The 18,785-nt window shown below is 40.8% G+C and overlaps 1 long non-coding RNA gene across 2 annotated transcripts; it reads right to left on the reverse strand.

Moving 5' to 3' along the window:
- Nucleotides 1-210: 210 nt before the first annotated feature.
- LOC113934435 lies at nt 211-18,667 on the reverse strand. 2 transcript variants are annotated; one of them, XR_003523672.2, is made up of 5 exons: nt 18,441-18,667; nt 15,924-15,983; nt 3,882-4,025; nt 1,840-2,408; nt 211-1,413 (listed from the first exon to the last, which is right to left on the reverse strand). It is a non-coding gene; the product is annotated as an uncharacterized LOC113934435 (long non-coding RNA). The 2 variants fall into 2 exon arrangements; XR_003523673.2 differs by lacking the exon at nt 1,840-2,408.
- Between the last annotated feature and the right edge of the window lie 118 nt (nt 18,668-18,785).

The following is an 18,785-nucleotide window of genomic DNA, read 5'->3' on the forward strand; positions in this document are numbered from 1 at the left end:
AAGTATATACCTTACAATAAATCATTAGGCTACATACTTGTTTGTTTGTTTGTTTTTTGTAGTGTTCTGGATCTTCACTTTATTTTTTTTAAAGATTTATTTATTTATTTATCTGACAGAGAGAGAGAGAGAGAGAGAGAGAGAGAGCACAAGGAGGGGGAGGAGCAGAGAGAGAGGGAGAAGCAGACTCCCTGCTGAGCAGGGAGCCGGATGCAGAGCTTGATCCCAGGACCCTGAGATCGTGACCTGAGCCGAAGGCAGATGCTTGATGAACTGAACCACCTAGGCACCCCTGAATCCTCACTTTATAGTAAAAAGATTTTGATTGGTCATTTGGGTAGAGGGGGTCTGTGGCTTAGCCCCTTCCTTTCTTGTTTTCTCTCTTTGGGTTGTACCCGTCTGGAGAAATGGGCTTTCTCTGCTCCTCCATGCCTGGGGTTTTAGGGGACCAGGTCCCCCACAGATGGGGAGGCCAACAGTTCTAACAGCTTGAGGGGCTGTTCAGTTTTGTCAGTGACTGAGGAAGAGGCTCTGGTTCTGGAGCCTCGGTACTAGCGAGCCCATTTGGATGCAGAAGGAAAACCACATTTGCTAAGAGCCCTAACAGTGATCAGAGTAAGAGAGGAGACCCCTTGATAACACAAACATGTATGTTGACTCTCCCACCCCCTACCCCTTTTCTCGGCACGTTGTGGTGGGGGGAGCATAACGTAATGTGCATTTTTGGTCTCGTTTGTTACTATGCAGTGCTGCTGTCGAAGATGAGAAAACAAGAAAAGGGAAAGATGTAAGTTGAGTAAGTGTCAGTATGTAGAATGAAAGCCGTTGGCGGCATCCCTGGATACGTCCAGTAGAGAGAGGTTCATAAGCAGAGAGGGAACGAAAAGGTGAAAGGGTACCTGCAATTTGTGACTCTAAATATTCATGAGGTTTTCCCTTCAACCACCCTTTGTGGTCCTCTGTGTGGGCAGTCTGGGAAACACAAATAGAACCCTGGGCCACTTTGCAGGCTCGTGTAGTGCCTGGGACAGGGATGTCTGGCTGCAGGCCCCTGCTCTGATGGGGTCTCCTTGCTGGGAGGAGACAGGGCTGGGACGCTTCGTGTGGCAGAGAGAGACAGACACACACCTGACATTAACACAGTGCCACCAGGATTCAGGGAGTGAATCCCACCGCCCTGCTTGCACCCTTCCCTGAGCCCATTAATGAACCCTACTTCTTTTCCTTTGCTCCTTGCCGTGTGTTTTAACTGACTTCACAATCAAAGTGCATGGAGCAGCTTAATTTGGCCAATGAGACCGTCTGCACTGGGGCGTCTGGGATCGCTTGGCTGCTGGTGTCCAGTTGGCGATGAAGATGGGATGAATCCCAGCTGGGTGCGCAGGAAGAACCAGGTCACACTGCAGAAATGCTCTGTGAAATTAAAGCAATATTTAAGAGGAAGACCATCAACCTAGGAGACCGTGAAAAAACTGACTAGTCTAGCATAAAAAAGGCATTAAAGCAGGGGGTTAGGAAATAAATCCAGGTCAAAACTAAATGGAGGCCTGATCAAATTTATAGAGAAATAAACCCCCAGAAAACCCAAAGCCAAAGGCGATGTCCTCGGGGTTGGTAAGCTGTGAGGAGCGCGGGCATAGATGTGTGGCAGATGTCCAGCTGAGCAGCGCCTGCCTCTCTGGGAGCTGACCCCAGAGGGGGCTCTGCTCGGGCACCCCAGCTCCCCACTCCGCCTGGGGGCAGAGAGAGGACCACTATGGTCCACGGCACAGAGTGTGATTCGCAAACCCAAAGATACTGCCCATGGCCCTGTCGCCTGTCACAAAACGAGGAACTTACAAAAGGTCAGACTTTAAGGAGTAAAGAACTGGATCAAGTCTTGGGAAACATAATGAGTTAACAGTGGGGGAAAGAAGACTCTGCCCCCGGCCACTCCGTCACTGTAGGTTTGTCTTTCCAAGAATGTCTTGCAAATGGAATCACCCCACACTTGATGCCCTGAGCCAGGGCCCCAAGATGGACCCCATGTGCTGAGGGTGTCAGTCCCACGTCTCTCCTCGTCGCCGAGCAGAATCCAGTGCTGCAGCGGTCCCGCCGTCTGTCCATTCTCTCACGCGCCAGAGGACATTTGGGTTGTGTCCAGTTTCTGACGATTACGGGTAGAGCTTGTACAAGATTCTGCGTGAAAAGGACGTTTTATTTCTCGAGGGTAAGACCCCAGGAGTGGGACTGCAGGGCCATCTAGTAAGTATCCATTGAATTCTGGGGGACCCTGCTGAGCCCTCCCCAGGTTCCGCTTGCTGCAGATCCCTGCCGGCCCTTGGTGCCGTTGGGGTTCTTCACTTTAACCATCCTAATAGGTGTGTTGTGCTTCCTTCTTATTCTTTTTTTTCCTCTTTCTTGGGAAACTTCGGGGATTCATTGATCATCAAAACAAACAAAAAAAAAACAAAACTCTGTCACTTATTGCAAACCTGGAAGAAAAAGTACGAAAAGTGGGGAAAAAGTGGGAAAAAAAGTACTAAAGAGGGGAAAAAATCTGAACAGCTGAACAGGAACAAGAGTCACCGGACGTCATCAGAGGAGGGGGTTTAAGACCAGATGTTATGGGGGAAACACGGAAACAATGGCTCTCTCACAGGAAGACCACACAGAGCGAATGTGTATTCTCACCTCCAGCCACCCCTCCGTGAGGTCGTGGGAACACCCAGGAGCCTAGAGTGAGGACCCAATGACAGCAGATCGTCCTGTGAGCGAGCTACGCAAGCCCTTCACTCTCTCCTGCCGTCCATCCCTTTAGCTAGAAGTTGCTGTTTCTGATAACCATGCTTTCTTATCTCTGTTTCATGTTGGCAAGTAGGCTTTCGGGCTAAAAATCTGTCCCAGTCTGAATCTGCATAGACACCAGTTTCACATACTCTCTCTCTCACACTCACACACGCTCATGCGCGCACGGGTCCTCGGACAGTATGTTGGGCATAACAACAAACTGAGACACTAAGTGGAAAACAGTGAGAAACAATGACAACCCTTAGTGCAGTGGGCCACAAGTACCCCTGGCCAGACTTGGGGGGACCCCGGCTCTCGACTCCTATATAGTGAAGAGGTACAGCGCAGTGTGGCCTGAACCAGAACGTGTGACTCACCATTCCTGTGTGAGGCTACCACCTCCCAGCCAGGGGGCTTGCTGGCCTTGACAAACCTGAGGGGAAGCCCCTGGGCCTCGGGCCTCCCTGGCCTGGTGCTGTGCTGATACCTGGGTTGCCTGGAAGGCCTCCATTCTTCACCCGCTGCTGCAAGATCACAGTCAACCAAGGTTGGGGAGATGACCAAGTCGGCTCAATTACAAGCTATCATTGCAACAATGCATAACTGTATTTTGCACTGAGTCCTAAACAATACCAAGTTGTCTAATACTTGGTGTGCAAATTGACAGACTATACACTGAGATGTTGTTGGCGATAGGGTAGAGCAGTACAACTAAAAGTCACAACATTTCCAAGGGATGGGTGGTATGTGGCCCCACGCACACCTTAAAGGAAATATCCGGAGCCATAACACAGGAGGCAATGGGTGAAGTAGCTCAGAAAGGAAAGAAATACACCAGTTGGACAAGACACACTATCTCACAGAAGATAGCAAATTGTGCTCCTGAAACCTTAGAACACCAAGGAAAAAATTCTTTGAAAATGAGGGCTGAACAAAGACACATTCCCTGACCAAGAAAGCCATTTTAACAGCCATCCAAGGGAGCGAGCCTTCCATCCATCAAGGGAGAAACGGAATCATGAGATAAAGCAAGCCAGAGATGGTGGACGGGCACAGGCAGCTATCACACAGAGCAGCGGAACACCATCTCACTATCATGGGTACAAACTCACAGTTCACAGTGGCCGTCCCTCCTGCCACTGTCCACACACCTCTCCCCAGTGACGGCACCAACCGGGCTTGTGCGAGGGGAGAAGGCTTCCACTTCTCCATCCCTCCACGTGGGAAGTGCTCGAAGTTTCTTTGACTCCTTTGGCCTAGAGAGAGTTATGAAGCACCAATTAAAAATAGGTGGGAACGTAAACCAGTGCAAACACTGTAGAAAACAGTATGGAGGTTCCTTAAAAAAATTAAAAATAGAATTACCATATGATCCAGTAATTCTACTACTACTCAAAGAAAATGAAAACATTAATTCAAAAGATACATGCATCCTTATGCTTGTTGCAACATTATTTACAACAGCCTAGAGTGAGGACCCAACGAGAGCAGATCGTCCTATGAGCGAGCTACGCAAGCCCTTCACTCTCTCCTGCCATCCATCCTTTTAGCTAGAAATTGCTGTTTCTGATAACCATGCTTTCTTATCTCTGTTTCATGCTGGCAAGTAGGCTTTGGGGCTAAAAATCTGTCCCAGTCTGAATCTGCATAGACACCCATTTCACATACTCTCTCTCTCACACTCACACACACACACATGCGTATGCAACCAAATGTCCATCGATAGATGGATGGATAGAGAAGAGGGGGCATGTGTGTCCACACACACACACACACACACACACACACACACACACACACAACACACACACCAGAGTATTACTCAGCCATAGAAAATGAGATCTTGACATTTGTGACAACATGGCTGGACCTAGAAAGTATTATGCTAAGTGAAATAAGTCAGACAGAGAAAGACAAATACCATATGATTTCACTTATATGTGGAATCTAAAAATCAAAATAAGCAAAGCAAAAAGAGACCCATAAATACAGAGAACAAAGTGGTGGTTCCCAGAGGGGTAGGAGGTAGGGGTATAGGCAAAATAAAGGAGATTAAGAAAAAACTTCCAGTGATAAAATAAATAAGTCATGGGGATGAAAAGTGCAGTATAGGGAATACAGTCAATAATACTATAATGACCTTGTATGGTGACAGATGGTGACTGTACTTACCTTGGTGAGCACTGAGTAATGGATAGACCTGTCCAATCTCTATGTTGTACACCTGAAGCTAATATAATATTGTATGTCAACTATACTTCATTTGTAAATAAAAAATTTTAAAAAGCTTAAAAAATAAATTAAAAAAATAGGTCAGAGCTCTAAAAACAAAAAAAACAGGGTGCACAACAAAATAAACTTTTGAGGTTTTAAGGATGCTGGTGTTTCAAGATAAGCCCCTCTCTCACAGAAGTGGCCAAGAGGAAATCTGTAACAATAACTAAGCCTCTGCATACCTGGATTGACCAAAAGGCAGAAAAAATACTTTAAAAAGTGAATAGAGGGATGCCTGGGTGGCTCAGTTAAGTGTCTGCCTTCAGCTCAGGTCTTGATCCCAGGGTCCTGGGATCGAGTCCCGCATCGGGCTCCCTGCTCGGCGGAGAGTCTGCTTCTCCCTCCGCCTGCCACTCCCCCCTGCTTATTCTCTCTCTCTCTGACAAATAAATAAATAAAATCTTAAAAAAAAAGAAGTTAATACTCTTAGGTGTAAGTTAAACAAGCTCAAAAATTTTGTTGGTAAGTTGGACAAATTGTATTAGTTTGGCAATTCTGAGTTAAAAAGTAGCTGTGTATCTTCTCTCTAACCTCATTACTTTAAACCTTCTAATTTCCTCTGTTGGTTTTATGGGTCAGATAAATTATTCTTTACACAAAATATTTTAGGGCATGAAAATATAAACATGTATTTAACTAAAGAATAACTGCCATTTTATAAAAGAATTGGTTTTTGTAAACTCCAAAAAACAGTGCATATCATTTTAACTTGGTTATTTCACTTTTGCTATCTGCACGTGATTTTTAAACATCGTCCTTTGTTTTGAAAATTGATGATTATATTACACATCAGATGTAATTTTTGAGATCTTTTGATTTTAACACCTGGGACTAATATTAAATTAAGTTCATGAATAACATTGTCACCTGAAATCTTTGGGGATTAAAGTGCATAAATACAGATTATAAAAATGATCCATCACTCTATTAATACATACTTGCTTTCTGTGAAGTTCCAATTAAGACAATAAATGTATGTGGCATATATTTTGCCTGGTACACTACATTGATACGGTTAACTTGTTTTAAAAGGCTGCAATTAAGACTTTAAGTTTTCATCCAACTACATACGTGCATGTGTGTGTATTTAAGTAAATAAACATGCATGTAAAATGTGTTTAACTGAAAAAGCTTATGAATGATAAAGAGGAGAATGAATCGTTCAGAAAAATATTATCTTGATCTTTGAATATAGTGTTACCTAAAAAACCCAGGAAACGACAAAAAAGTTCTTTGTCTCTGTGGAGGACAGAACTATATAGTTAACTCTTATCTCCTGAAGAGTAGAACTTTGGGAGACTATTCACTGTTTGTAGCTTTGCACTGATGTTTTGAATCATTTTAATTAATTAATTAATTTATTTACTTATTTTTAAAGATTTTATTTATTTGAGAGAGAGAACACGAGGGTGGGGAGGGACAGAGGGAGAAGCAGACTCCCTGCTGAGCAGGGAACCTGATGCGGGACTCGATCCCAGGACCCTGAGATCCTGACCTGAGCCGAAGGCAGACACTTAACTGACTGAGCCACCCAGGCGCCCCTCTTGAATCATTTTAAACAAAAGTTCCTAATTTCTAAAAAGCTATGTTTACTTACCAGTATGCTTAATTTAAACCTTGCTTTTCTGGCTTTAATTATTTCTTTTCTTTAGAAAACTAGGACATATGTTCATATCTTGATGTGCTTAAATGTTTGACAACTCTCTTTTGATATTTCCCTTCCCTGATCTAGGTCCACAATGAAAACAAAACTGGCAGATCAAAAAAGAGAAAGTGATTAATTACGTGGTGTTAAAATGTCATCAATATGAGCGTTTCAATAACTGTTTGCTTTTCAGGTTGAGCAGAACATACATGGGTTTGTGCATAATGATTGAGGCAAAACTGTTCAAGAGCTGATGTTTATTCTTAGATACGAAACCCTTGTAATTTGCTGGCAACTATAATACATACTTAACAAAAGAAACCAAAGGCTCTGGGCACTTGTCAATATCCTTGCTGATCATAAGTTCCTCCCAAATAGGGGATTCCACTCTTCAACATTCTAATTAAATACCATGGACAACTCAGAGCTATTCAGTCTTATCACTTACAGATGGTTTCATAAACTACACATCAGAAATTGGGTTTTCTAGAAGTGGGAAGAAAAACAACCTCAATAAAAAATGGCACCAGATACCAAACAGACTTCCCAAGGGACAAAATTAGGATTTCCAGTACTCTATTTAGGAAGAGATGACTCCATAGATATGTGTATTATTATTATTATTATTATTATTATTATTAGTTAAGCTTCCTAGGTAATTCTATTGTTCAGCTAGGGACTGAGAACCACTGGCATAAGGTGTGAATTGCCATTAATTTTGCAACGTCACCCAATAGTTGAGAGTAGAAAACCATTCTTAATATTGATGATGTATATAAGTGGTGTTGTAAGCTGTTGGAGCTCCCAAACGGGGGGCCCAGGGCCCATCTGCACCTGGGCACAAGAGCCCGGTGTTCTGTTTGCACACATAATGTCAAGATAATTTGTTGTTGCATTTTCTAGCAACAGAGTTCTAGCAGAACTTTCTGGGCAACTCAATTTTATTATGAAAGTTCACATTATTAAATCAACACTGCCTTGCTTGCTGAAGAATATATTGATCACAGAATTTAACTTTGTCAGACATAAGTACAACAATCTGTGATACTTAAAGCACAAAGTTAAAATAATCCTTTAACTAAAAAATAGCTTAAAATGTGTAGATATTTTAACATCTAAAAATATCTTTAAATATTGTCGTTTAATTCATGGACCCCACTGAAGAATGAAGTGTTTAAAACATGTTATAATTAAAGAAATAACAATTTAATTATTTACTCTGTGAGAATTAGTACAAAAATACCAGATTGACACTGCCTACTTTACAATTCTAGTTTAAAAGCCACATGTTGGGTCTAGAGATATGTCTAAAATTTAGAAGTAATTTTGGGGGTTTCTAGTCCTAGTTCTGACTTCATGGAAAGCCACAGACCTTATTTTCATTTGTTCAACAAGAACAACAAATATTTTTTTTTTCTTTTTTTAAGATTTATTTATTTGAGAGACAGAGACAGAGAGAGCACCAGTTTGGTGGGGGGGGACGGGCAGAGGGAGAAGCAGACTTCTTGTTGAGTGGGGAGCCAGACGTGGGGCTCAATCCTAGGACCCTGAGATCATGACTTGAGCTGAAGTCAGATGCTTAACCGACTGAGCCACCCATGTGCCCCAAGAACAAATATTTTCAAGCATCCAATTTGTCTCAGGCATCATAGAGGTCCCTGGGATGTTATGGTGAGTATGATGTACAAGGGGCTGTTCTCCAGGATCTTACAATCTAGCAGGAGTTAGGTGTTGATCCTGAGAATATACATAAGAGCCACAGACATTCTTCAACAGAATTTAGAAATCAGTCCTGGCCCATGGACTTGAAAAAGAAGAGTGTTCAACCCCAAACAGCAAAACTTGACATTTGGCTCTGGATTACATTTTCCCTAGTTAACCTATGTACCAGCAGCATTACAGGGATGTGCCTGTGAAAAATACAAGTTCTGATGCTCACATTTAATGGGAAATAAAGTTGGCTTTCTCTTTGGGGCTGAACATGACTTTTGGCTCTAAAGGCCAGAAGATTCCAGGGCATTTGCTGGGTAATGATAGACTGTCTCGAAGCTGACATCAATCAAAAGAGCTTCCAGACTGCGCCGTCCCTCCCTTGGGCTCTGCATCCCAAAACCTCTCACACTTGAAGGAGACATCTCAGTTGTTTAAAAATTAATCCATTTCGTAAGTATGTCATTCTTGGGCTTTCTCCTTTTCTTTCAATGTGATTACTATTTCCAGCAAAATTTTCACACTGTCTCTCTTTCCTCCTGAACCACTACCTGTTTTTAGAAAAAAGGCAGAGGCTCCACCGTGGCACGTCCTCTGGATCAACCTCCTGAGTGGTAGCTGCTCACAAACATAACACACGACAAATGTGTGGGGAAACACAGATGGTCTGCACCATTGCTGATTAATGGGGATTAAAAGTCAAGAGTTCTTTCTTCCACGTTTCCCAAGCCCCAATTTTCTAATTTGGAGACGTGTAACTATCAAGTGACTTTAGATGAGATGACATACATAGTTTTGCTATTGGACGCATCTATAGGAATGCTGCTGATTAAAACAAGGTCTGTCTCATTTCCTGAATTATTTATAAATTCAGTTGCTTAATATAAACTAAGTATCCAAGGCAACACACTGCTCTTGATATGGGGGCTTGACAAAGGAACTTTCATTGACTGCTTGGGGTTGCAGATAAATGTAGCACACTGGCTTTTTGGAGCAGAGTCTAAAGTGGGAATATTCCCATCCCCCAGTACACGTTGGCAAACTTGAAATAATTAATTAATGATTTGAAAATATTTTGTGGCCTGCATAAAAGAAGCTTCATTTTGAGAATGAAAATTCTTCTGCGAGAATATAAATATGCTTCTGGGTTTTGACTGAATCTCTGAGCCAATAGTCTCCAATTTAAAAAAAAAAAAATCACACATACCATCAAGAATAGGGTAAAAAATGGTAAGCATATAATTTCACATCTGTGCATATAAACATGCACAAATAACAGTTATAGAAAGGGGTAAAACATAAGCATAAGCCTTAATATTTTTATCCTACCCCAAAGTGTATATTGTCTTGGAGATCACTGCTCAGTGCTAAAATAACTGTCTCTTAAAAATAATAGTAATAAAATCTAACATTTATAGGATGTTTTTAATATGCTCTACAGTACTAAGTGCTTTACATATACTATCTCACTTAATCCTCAAACAACTGTAGAGAGCAAATAATGCTATTTTCTCCATCTTATAGATGAAAGTCCATCACTTAAGCTCACGCTGCTAATAAGAGGCATCACTTTCACTGAAATTTATGTAGTTTGAATCCCAAGGCCACGCTCTTGCCATGCTGTTACCTGAAAAAGTGACCTTAGGTTCTGCAATATATTTTTAACTTCTCTTCCTTTTTTCTTCCTTTACATTTTTAAAATTTTCAAATAATATATGAAAATGATGTTAAAATGTAAACAGTAAAAAAAATGCACAAGAGGAATGGGAAAAGTCTCCCTTCCCCCGACTCTATTTTTTAAGTAACTTGCTAAAAGATCCTGGGCATTGTGATATTAAACACAGTAAACTTTTTTTCCTCAAAAGTACAACTGAATTATTTTTGCCTTTGTTTGGAGCTCTGTTCTGGTAATGGTGGACTAACTCATATGGACAAAATTTAAAATCAACTAGCTGAAGGCACTGCAGAGGAAAAAGCAGGAAGAAACTGGAGGGGAGTTGACACCTGGGAGAAAAGTACAATACTGGTGAGTCTCCTGCTTTTTGCCTAAGGACAAGTCTCAGTTTCTGCTATTCATGGTGGCTAAAACTCCAAAACCTGCAGATATACTGGTTGAGATATCAGAGGAGAAACTCTGGGGTAACCACACAAGCTGGAAAATAAAGGGAGAAATCTCAGGACAGAGCTACAGAGCAGGTGTCCTGACTTATGTGTGTAAATGCTCCCCAAATCTCTGATTGGTCCCTGAATGATGCATAAGCATGGCAGATTCCAAGCAATGCAGCTAACTAAGGCTAAAAGAACTAATGAGATCTCTGCTACTGCCCAGTGTAAGAGAGGCAGAGTTTGTGTTCAGATAAGTTAACTACTTGCTAAAACAAAATAATCAATACTATTAGATGAACAATAGAATCCAGTCTATAATCGATCACACAATGTCCAGAATATAATCCAAAATTATCAGACACACGAATAAACAGAAAAATATGACCCATATTAAAAGCAGTTATCTCTCAAACTTTTTGAACTGAGGACCCCTTTAACATTCAAAAATTACTGAGGATTGGGGTACCTGGGTGGCTCAGTCGGTTAAGCATCTGCCTTCAGCTCAGGTCGTGATCCCATGGTCTTGGGATCAAGCTCTGCATCAGGCTCCCTGCTTAGCAGGGAGCCTGCTTCTCCCTTTCCTTCTGCCTGCCACTCCCCCTGCTTGTTCTCTCTCTCTCTCTGTCAAATAAATAAATAAAATATTTTAAAAAAATTACTGAGGATCCTACCAGGATTTTGTTATGCATACTATATCTATTGATATTTACCTTAATAGAAATTAAAACAAAATCTAAAAATATTTACTAATTAAAAAAAAACCTCATACATGTTAATGTGAATAACCCATGTTCATGAAAAAAACTATATTTTCCAAAACAGAAACAATTAATGAGAAGAGTGGCATTATGTATATTTTTTCAAATCTCTTTGATGTCTGGTTTAATGGAAAGTTAGCAAGATTCTCATATTTCCTTCTGCATTCAATCTATTGCAATATTTTGGTTTTGTTTAGGTGTGAAGATAATGTGGTCTCCCATAGTTCAAAGATAGGAATATTTTAATAGCCTTTCCAGATGATTGTGGATATTCCATAACTAAAATTTGACAAATGATAGTTTCTTAAAGGTTTGTTGCAATGTGAAATTTGAAACTATATTACAGTCTGTTGTGTTTCACATTCTATTATATTAAAATCCATTATTTTATATTGCACTTTGAATGGATTTTTTATTCATGCACAATGTGCAACATTAGCTTTGGCCATTTGTAAAATACTGACTCACTGAGTTATGTAGATCTTTCAAATGTTGGCACACTTCATTGTTTAATATTTAAAAAAAAAATCAGTCACTAATATCATCACTGATCTCACCAGGCAAATCTTTAAATATCAAGAAACTCTTATGCTCAAGATAGTGGTGGATAAGTTTTTCAAAATTTCAATTTTCACCTGAAACTTCAAATTTCACTGTGGGCCAAAAATAGTCACTTTCTTTGAAGTTGCACACTCACATCGTTCTTTTTTTTTTTTTTTAAGAAAATACCTAGCAAATACTAAATTCTGAGAAACCAATGTGACTACCTATTGTTCTTTCAAATAGAAATGGTGTTTCATGAAAGAATCAGCTAGTGCTGCTGAATCAACCACAAAAGTGCTTTTTCTATCTGCTTCATTATGCAGCAAAAGTGACTTATGCATGAGTCACAGCTTGTTGCATGGAATATTAAAACGATGTGCACTCAAAGGTTGAGATTGAAAGAAACCAAGAGCTTATCTGGCTTTATCAAATAAATTCTTAAGTAACTGTCCAGTAGTACAGTACAGCTACTGCCTCAATTCATGCGAGTTTAATTGACAACTGCTTTTGTGCCATCATTGCGAATGTCAACATATTGAAACAGGCAAATAACACCTTAGTATTATCATGAAAATAGTCTTAACCTTGCAGGTCCCCTGAAAGCATGTCGGGGAATGCCAGGAGTCTGCAAACCATACTTGCAGAGCTTCTGCACAAGAGAAAATATAAACTATGGAGATAGACCTCAAGATGACCCAGATGTTTGAATTAGCAGATAAGCAGCTATTATAAATATGCTCAAAATTTTAAATGGAAATGTGCTCAGAAGAAATGATCAAATAAGAAATCTCACCAATCTCCAGCTCTGAAGTTTAAAAAATTCACTGGATGGGCTTAAGGGCAGAATGGGAGGAAGTGTGCAGCCCACACTTAAATAGTGGTTATGCTTTTCCTCCTTGAGGGCAGTGTCTATGTAAGGTATTTGGAATTCTACTTGGGAGATTTGTCTCTTCTCTCCCATTTATTTATTCAATCATTTATTTTACATCAGTGGGATTTGTGGATACTTATTTTCTGCTTTGGGTAATAATCTTATACTACTTTATTTTTGTTCAACTAGTTCCAGATCTGGCCAATGGGGAGGTGTTTCACTTGGTTTCTGAGTCTCTTTGACATACTCCCATGATTGTGGGTTTCTTTGTTTTGTTTTGTTTCTTAGCACTTTTTACTTTCTGATTCTACAACATCCTTCTGGCTCATCCCGTATATTTTCTATAATGCCCCAGTCCTAAAATTAGCTGTTTCTACAAGGAGCACTTTTACTGAAGAATGGTTTTAGAAACCAAGATCTGGGCACTAAGTGTGCTCATTGCTACTGGGCTACCATTGCTTCCGGATCATCTCAGCTGAGAGCAAGGATGTATATGTGTATGTACTAAACAGTGTATATGCACATATCTAAATATTTCTATATGTAATCATCTGCATCCATACTAAACTAAACATGAGTTCATGTTTAGTTGATGTCATTGGATGTCTCCAATGCTATTCTCTTATCACACCAGTAATCCCAGCACCTCCCCTGGCTGGCTTATCTGTATTCTTCCACTCCAACAGGGAGAAACTGGCCTCCATCATCAGCCAGACATTCACTTAATTGTTCACTGACTTAAAAAGAAATTCTAAATGTTGGTATCCATTACCGGCATTATTCCTATTGATGCCCCCCTCATCCCAGATTTGGCCAGAGAGATCTCCTTCAATCTGTGTCTTTCTCACCTCTGCCAGTCTTTCAGCACCTCATTGTGTTCTGGCACAAGAGAGTCTGGACTTGCCTTGTGTTTTCTCTGTCTCAGATATAGACAGAGACTTATCCTTATCCTCTAGAAGCCCTCATCCACCTCCTCTTTTTATTGAAATATAATTCCACATACCATACAATTCATCCATTTAAAATATACAATTCAATGGTTTTTAGTATATTCTCAGAGGTATGCAAACATCAGTAGTCGATTTTAGGACCTCTCCATCACCCCAAATGAAGCTATATGTCCTCTACCCAACATCCTCCAATGTCCCCATCCCTCCCACCCCCCTAGACAATGGTGGCATGTATCTTCAGAGCCTAGAGTATGTGTGTCTGTATGTTTGTGTGTATGAGTGCATACACAATTGGCAACTATGTGGTTGGCAGGAGGAAGAGGCAATATCAGGGAAATCATGACCACAGAGGATCTAATGCAGAAGGTGAAGTTTCCAAATGAGAGGATAACAGAGGCGAATGGTCAAGTTCCCCACAGCGGGGGAGTGGGAGTGGCAATGGGTAGGGCAGAGCCCTGATGATCACCCGAGAAAAGCAGACAACACAAGGCAATAAGTAATAACTCAGATTCTAGAGTCGAGTGTTTGATTCTTTGCTCTGCAACGTATAGCTATATAACGCTCAGTGATTTAAAGCCTCAGTTTCTCTGTTTGTGCAACACTTATCTTTTGCCTTGTAGGTAGAGGGAGCTCAGAGGCACATGTGGTCGTGGTCAGTACTTAGAGATGGAACCTACAAAATCTTGGCAGGGGGTGGAGTGCAGTATCCAGTCAAGAGGCCTCTTCAGAGGGTGTCCTGTCATACCTTCTCTGAGGGGACAATGTCCTTGGGTGAGGCTTACTGGAACCCTCCAAGACTCTGGACATGGGGTTTTCTGGGTTTGCCATTCAATCCCTCCCACTCTGAGGTGAGGGTTCAGGTTAAGTGGGAAAGGGAGAGTTTCCGGAGAGGAAATCCACTCTGGAGACTTAGAGAACACTTGAAAAAGACTATTTAAAAGCATTAAAAAGAGACCCAAAGAAATTGAAAGGGGCTGTTGTTTTGATTTTTATTTTGGGACTAAAGCTTGAGTAAAACTTTGCACCCTTCTTGAAATGTACTGTGACCATTTTTTGTGCCTTAAAGTAATAGATACTCAAAATGCCGATGTAATACTTAAAGAGCTCTAGATTAAAATTACACAAAGATCTCACATTGAAGACAATTATATATATATTTTTGTATCACTTTCTTATTATCTATGAGCACACATCATTTTGAAATAGTTTCTCATAGTTTTATATTGTAGAACATGTAGATTACAAGCATCTCTGTGTGTCACTGTATTGGCAGATCCTCACAGATTTAACATGGTTGTGATTGTGTACACAATGTCTTATGCTTATCTTTTATACTGTCTCTTCAATTCTGAAGATATAATAGCAATTATTTCCAGTAGCTCATGTTGACAAACGTCTTCGGTTTGCAGTTCCAGTTGTTTCTTGTGAAACCTGTCACATTTAGGGCTGTGAATCTTTCTCTCAGGATTTATGAAACTTTTGGTTTAAAAGTAAAAAATCAAAAGAGTCTGCAGCAGATTGTGCTGACGATCTGTAATTACTACCATTGTATGTAGTAATAGAATCGTAACTGGGTATATGTTGCCTGGCACAAGGACACATTTTTAGGCCCACTTTGCTGCCTGGTGTGGCCCAAGGGAAGCAGAAGGGACGGGTGCCCATTCTAGAGCTGGGTACTCCCCTTCTCTGTCCTGCTGGTGGTAGGGAGCAGCCACTTTAGACCCAGAGAGGGATGCCCCATGTTGAAGATAGCTAAGCCATCTTATAGGCCTGGACTGTTAACATTCTCTCTCGTCTAACCCATCACATTCATGGGTGTCTCAGATACAGGGGCCCAGCCTTTACGCTAATATACTACTTTCTCGTCGATTGTTTCAGGCAAGATAGTTTTAAGAATATACTCCCATTTTCAGAAAAGTCCAGGCAAGAGTTCTCCTTTATTCGTCACACAGCATTTGCTAAATTAGCTTTGTCTCTCCACTTGTGGTTGGTAAGGTGCTGGCAAGCGTTTTATTTTACCCGGGACACCTATGTTCTCCTGCATGTTTTATGCAACAGAACCGTGTTCTCGGAGGGATGGCTTCTCCCATTCAAGGCTGCCTGTGTTCTAGCAGCTCAGGGTTGGCCATCCTGTATTGCACACGCTTAATACTATATGGAAGTAAGCATTAGACAAATGTCAGGGGTGTGGCAAACCAAAAAGAGTGTTAGCTGAGAGCTGGCTGGAGGCAAAGGTCCCAATCCTTATAGATAGATGGTAGTAATAGTAAAAGAATATCCCCAAACATCAGCCCTACCTTCCTCATCCCATACTCGATGTTCCTGGCTCACACTCTCCTCCTGGCATACATCTTCTACTGAAAATTAGAAAGGAACAAAAGGGAATTAAATTTTATGAGACACCTTAACATTATGGAGAGGCTGTGCATGACAGTGATTACAAATATGGGGACTGGAGTCAGCTATACCAAAGTTCAAATTCCAGCTTCATGATGTACTAGCTGCAGGGTTTGATAAGTAACAATCTCAGTGCTCTCATCTGCAAAATGAGGATGATAACACCAACTTCAAAGTTGTCTGGACATTAAATAAAATACCGTATCTAAATGTCTGAAATGATTTAAGAAGGAAGCTGATAAGTGGTAGCTAATATTATCTATTTGGTTCTCATTTCCTGGTGCCAAGTGCCTTATATGCTTATTTCATCAACCTACACAATGGGCACAATCCCTCCCATTTTCTAGACGAAGAAACTGAGGCCAAAGAATTCGTGTGGTGAAACAGATATCATACTAGCTCCCTTGCAAATGGAGAAATGGAAGCATGGAGTATTTATATAACTCATGGCTGTCTCAAAGTGAAGCAATTATCAAGCTGGGATCCAAAGCCACATCTGTCTGACCTGACATGTAATGGTCATGGCAATATTTGCTATCTGCATTAACTTTTAAGAATCAACTTCACAGCCTGGGATACCCTCATGACTGTCTCTCAGTAAGCAAAATTATTAAGGAAGGAGCTAGTGTCTCTATCTTGCATTTTCCCATCAGGCTCCGTCCCATCAAAACCATGGGCTGTCCTTCTTAATCGGATTTCTAATATAACCAAACAATCTATGATTGTTTTTCTGCAGTTTTTCTAATCAATCACAAGTATTTTCTGAGGTTGTATTATTTTTTGCTTACCTTTTTCATTTTGTTAAAATATGAAACTTTGGCACTTTACAAATAATTTGTATTTTTCTGACATTCTTTGTTTATTTTTTGATGGTTCCTGAACAAATTTCTGAACATCTCTCTTCTGACCCTATTAAAAACTTAGTATAGAATGTGTACTATCGGTAATTTAGAAATTTTCATAAACAGTTGAATATATTTTCAAACTTACATCATGTCCATTTCATTTAAAAATTTTCTATAGTTGACACACTGTTACATTAGTTTCAGCTGTGCAACATGATGATTCACCTTCTCTATACCTTATGCCCTGCCCACCACAAGGGTAGCTACTGTCTGTCACCATACAACCCTATTACAGTACCATTAACTATATTCCCTATGCTATGTGGTTGTGGCCATTGAGTTGTATAACATTCCTGGCTCTACAATAAAATCTTGTAGATTATCACTATAACTGGATTCAATTATTGTGGCACAAGATGGGTTACAAAGCTCTTCAAAGCAACCAAACAGTATTTCTTATCTACTTGCTTCTTTCTTTAATAATATTTTATGAAGGGTCACAGCACTCAATTCAAAAAATTTTTATCTTTTAGGAAATGTTATACTAGTTTCAGGTATAAAGCATAGTTATTTGGTAATTACATGAACCATGAAAGCTCACCACAAGAAGTGTAGTTACTATCTGCAGCTATACAATGTTTCTACATTATTTTTTTTTAAAGATTTTATTTATTTGATAGAGAGAGACACAGTGAGAGAGGGAACACAAGCAGGGGGAGTGGGAGAGGGAGAAGCAGGCTTCCCTCAGAGCAGGGAGCCCGATGTGGGGCTCGATCCCAGGACCCTGGGACCATGACCTGAGCCGAAGGCAGACGCTTAACGACTGAGCCACCCAGGTATTGACTATCTTCCTTATGCTGTACTTCTTACGGTTTATCGATTTTACAACCGAAAGTTTGTATAAAGTTATATTATTTTAAATAACACTGTGTCAGGAGTTCAGTCTGGAACTCCTGTATTTAAATTTATAATCTGTTGATGAGCCAACAGAAAGATAGCAAAACAATTAGCAACTAATAAAAGTGAACAATAATTAGTTGCAATAATTGCAACAGTTGAGCTATGACCAAAATTCTTGAGTTTCCTAGCATCAAAGTGAACATGAGTGTCAGAAAAGGGGAAGCAAAGCTTTTCCTTGTCCTAAACTTCAAGAGAAATTTCACAAGTGGCTCTTTACAGAAGACCAAATAAAAGTGCCCTCAACAACATTCCCACAACAGACGCACTCTCAGGACCCAGCTGGCTTTTTCTTTCCACTTTGGACAGAGCTGAGGGTATAATATTGAAGAAAGTTTTGCTTAGGATCCAAAAATGTGGTGGATGTATAGCAGAAATTTGCGTGGCAGTGGGAGTATGCCCAAAGCAGCATACTTTTCAAACAGGATTCCTAAGCACACTTTTTGTCGGCTGAGATTTGATAAAAACTAGATAGGACATTTCAAACTATTGATGAACACCTATCCACTAAGTTGATATTCTGCGTTTGTGGCTGAGTGAAGAGCCATATGCTCTCAATGCCACCTCAGCATATGGTTTGGCTGAGCCCATGCTGTCAAGAAGAGGGTGCCTTACCAGGACTCTGGACTCGGGGAAGGCCACTGCACCTGCTTGAGGTGGTGGGCTGAGGTCCGCGGCTGCAATGGCTGTTCTCACCCCCTTCCTGAACTCCGCACAGCAAGCACTGCGCATGTTCACAGACACGTGTAACTGAAACTTGTGGCTCTTAGATGCATGGATAAACGGGAGTCCCGCGCAGAGCTGCTACCCAGCCAGTCAAACCTGAGGCCAAACATGTCAGCTCACCCTTGCAGCTAACAAAGGACCCCAGTACGTATCCCAGGGAGAGCGCCGGGTTCTTATAGAACATATTCCCCTAAACCATTCCACAGCCTGGGAAAGCTACTTCCTCCTGCCTCT

This window comes from Zalophus californianus, chromosome 13, assembly GCF_009762305.2.
Source record: "Zalophus californianus isolate mZalCal1 chromosome 13, mZalCal1.pri.v2, whole genome shotgun sequence".
NCBI lineage: Eukaryota > Metazoa > Chordata > Mammalia > Carnivora > Otariidae > Zalophus > Zalophus californianus.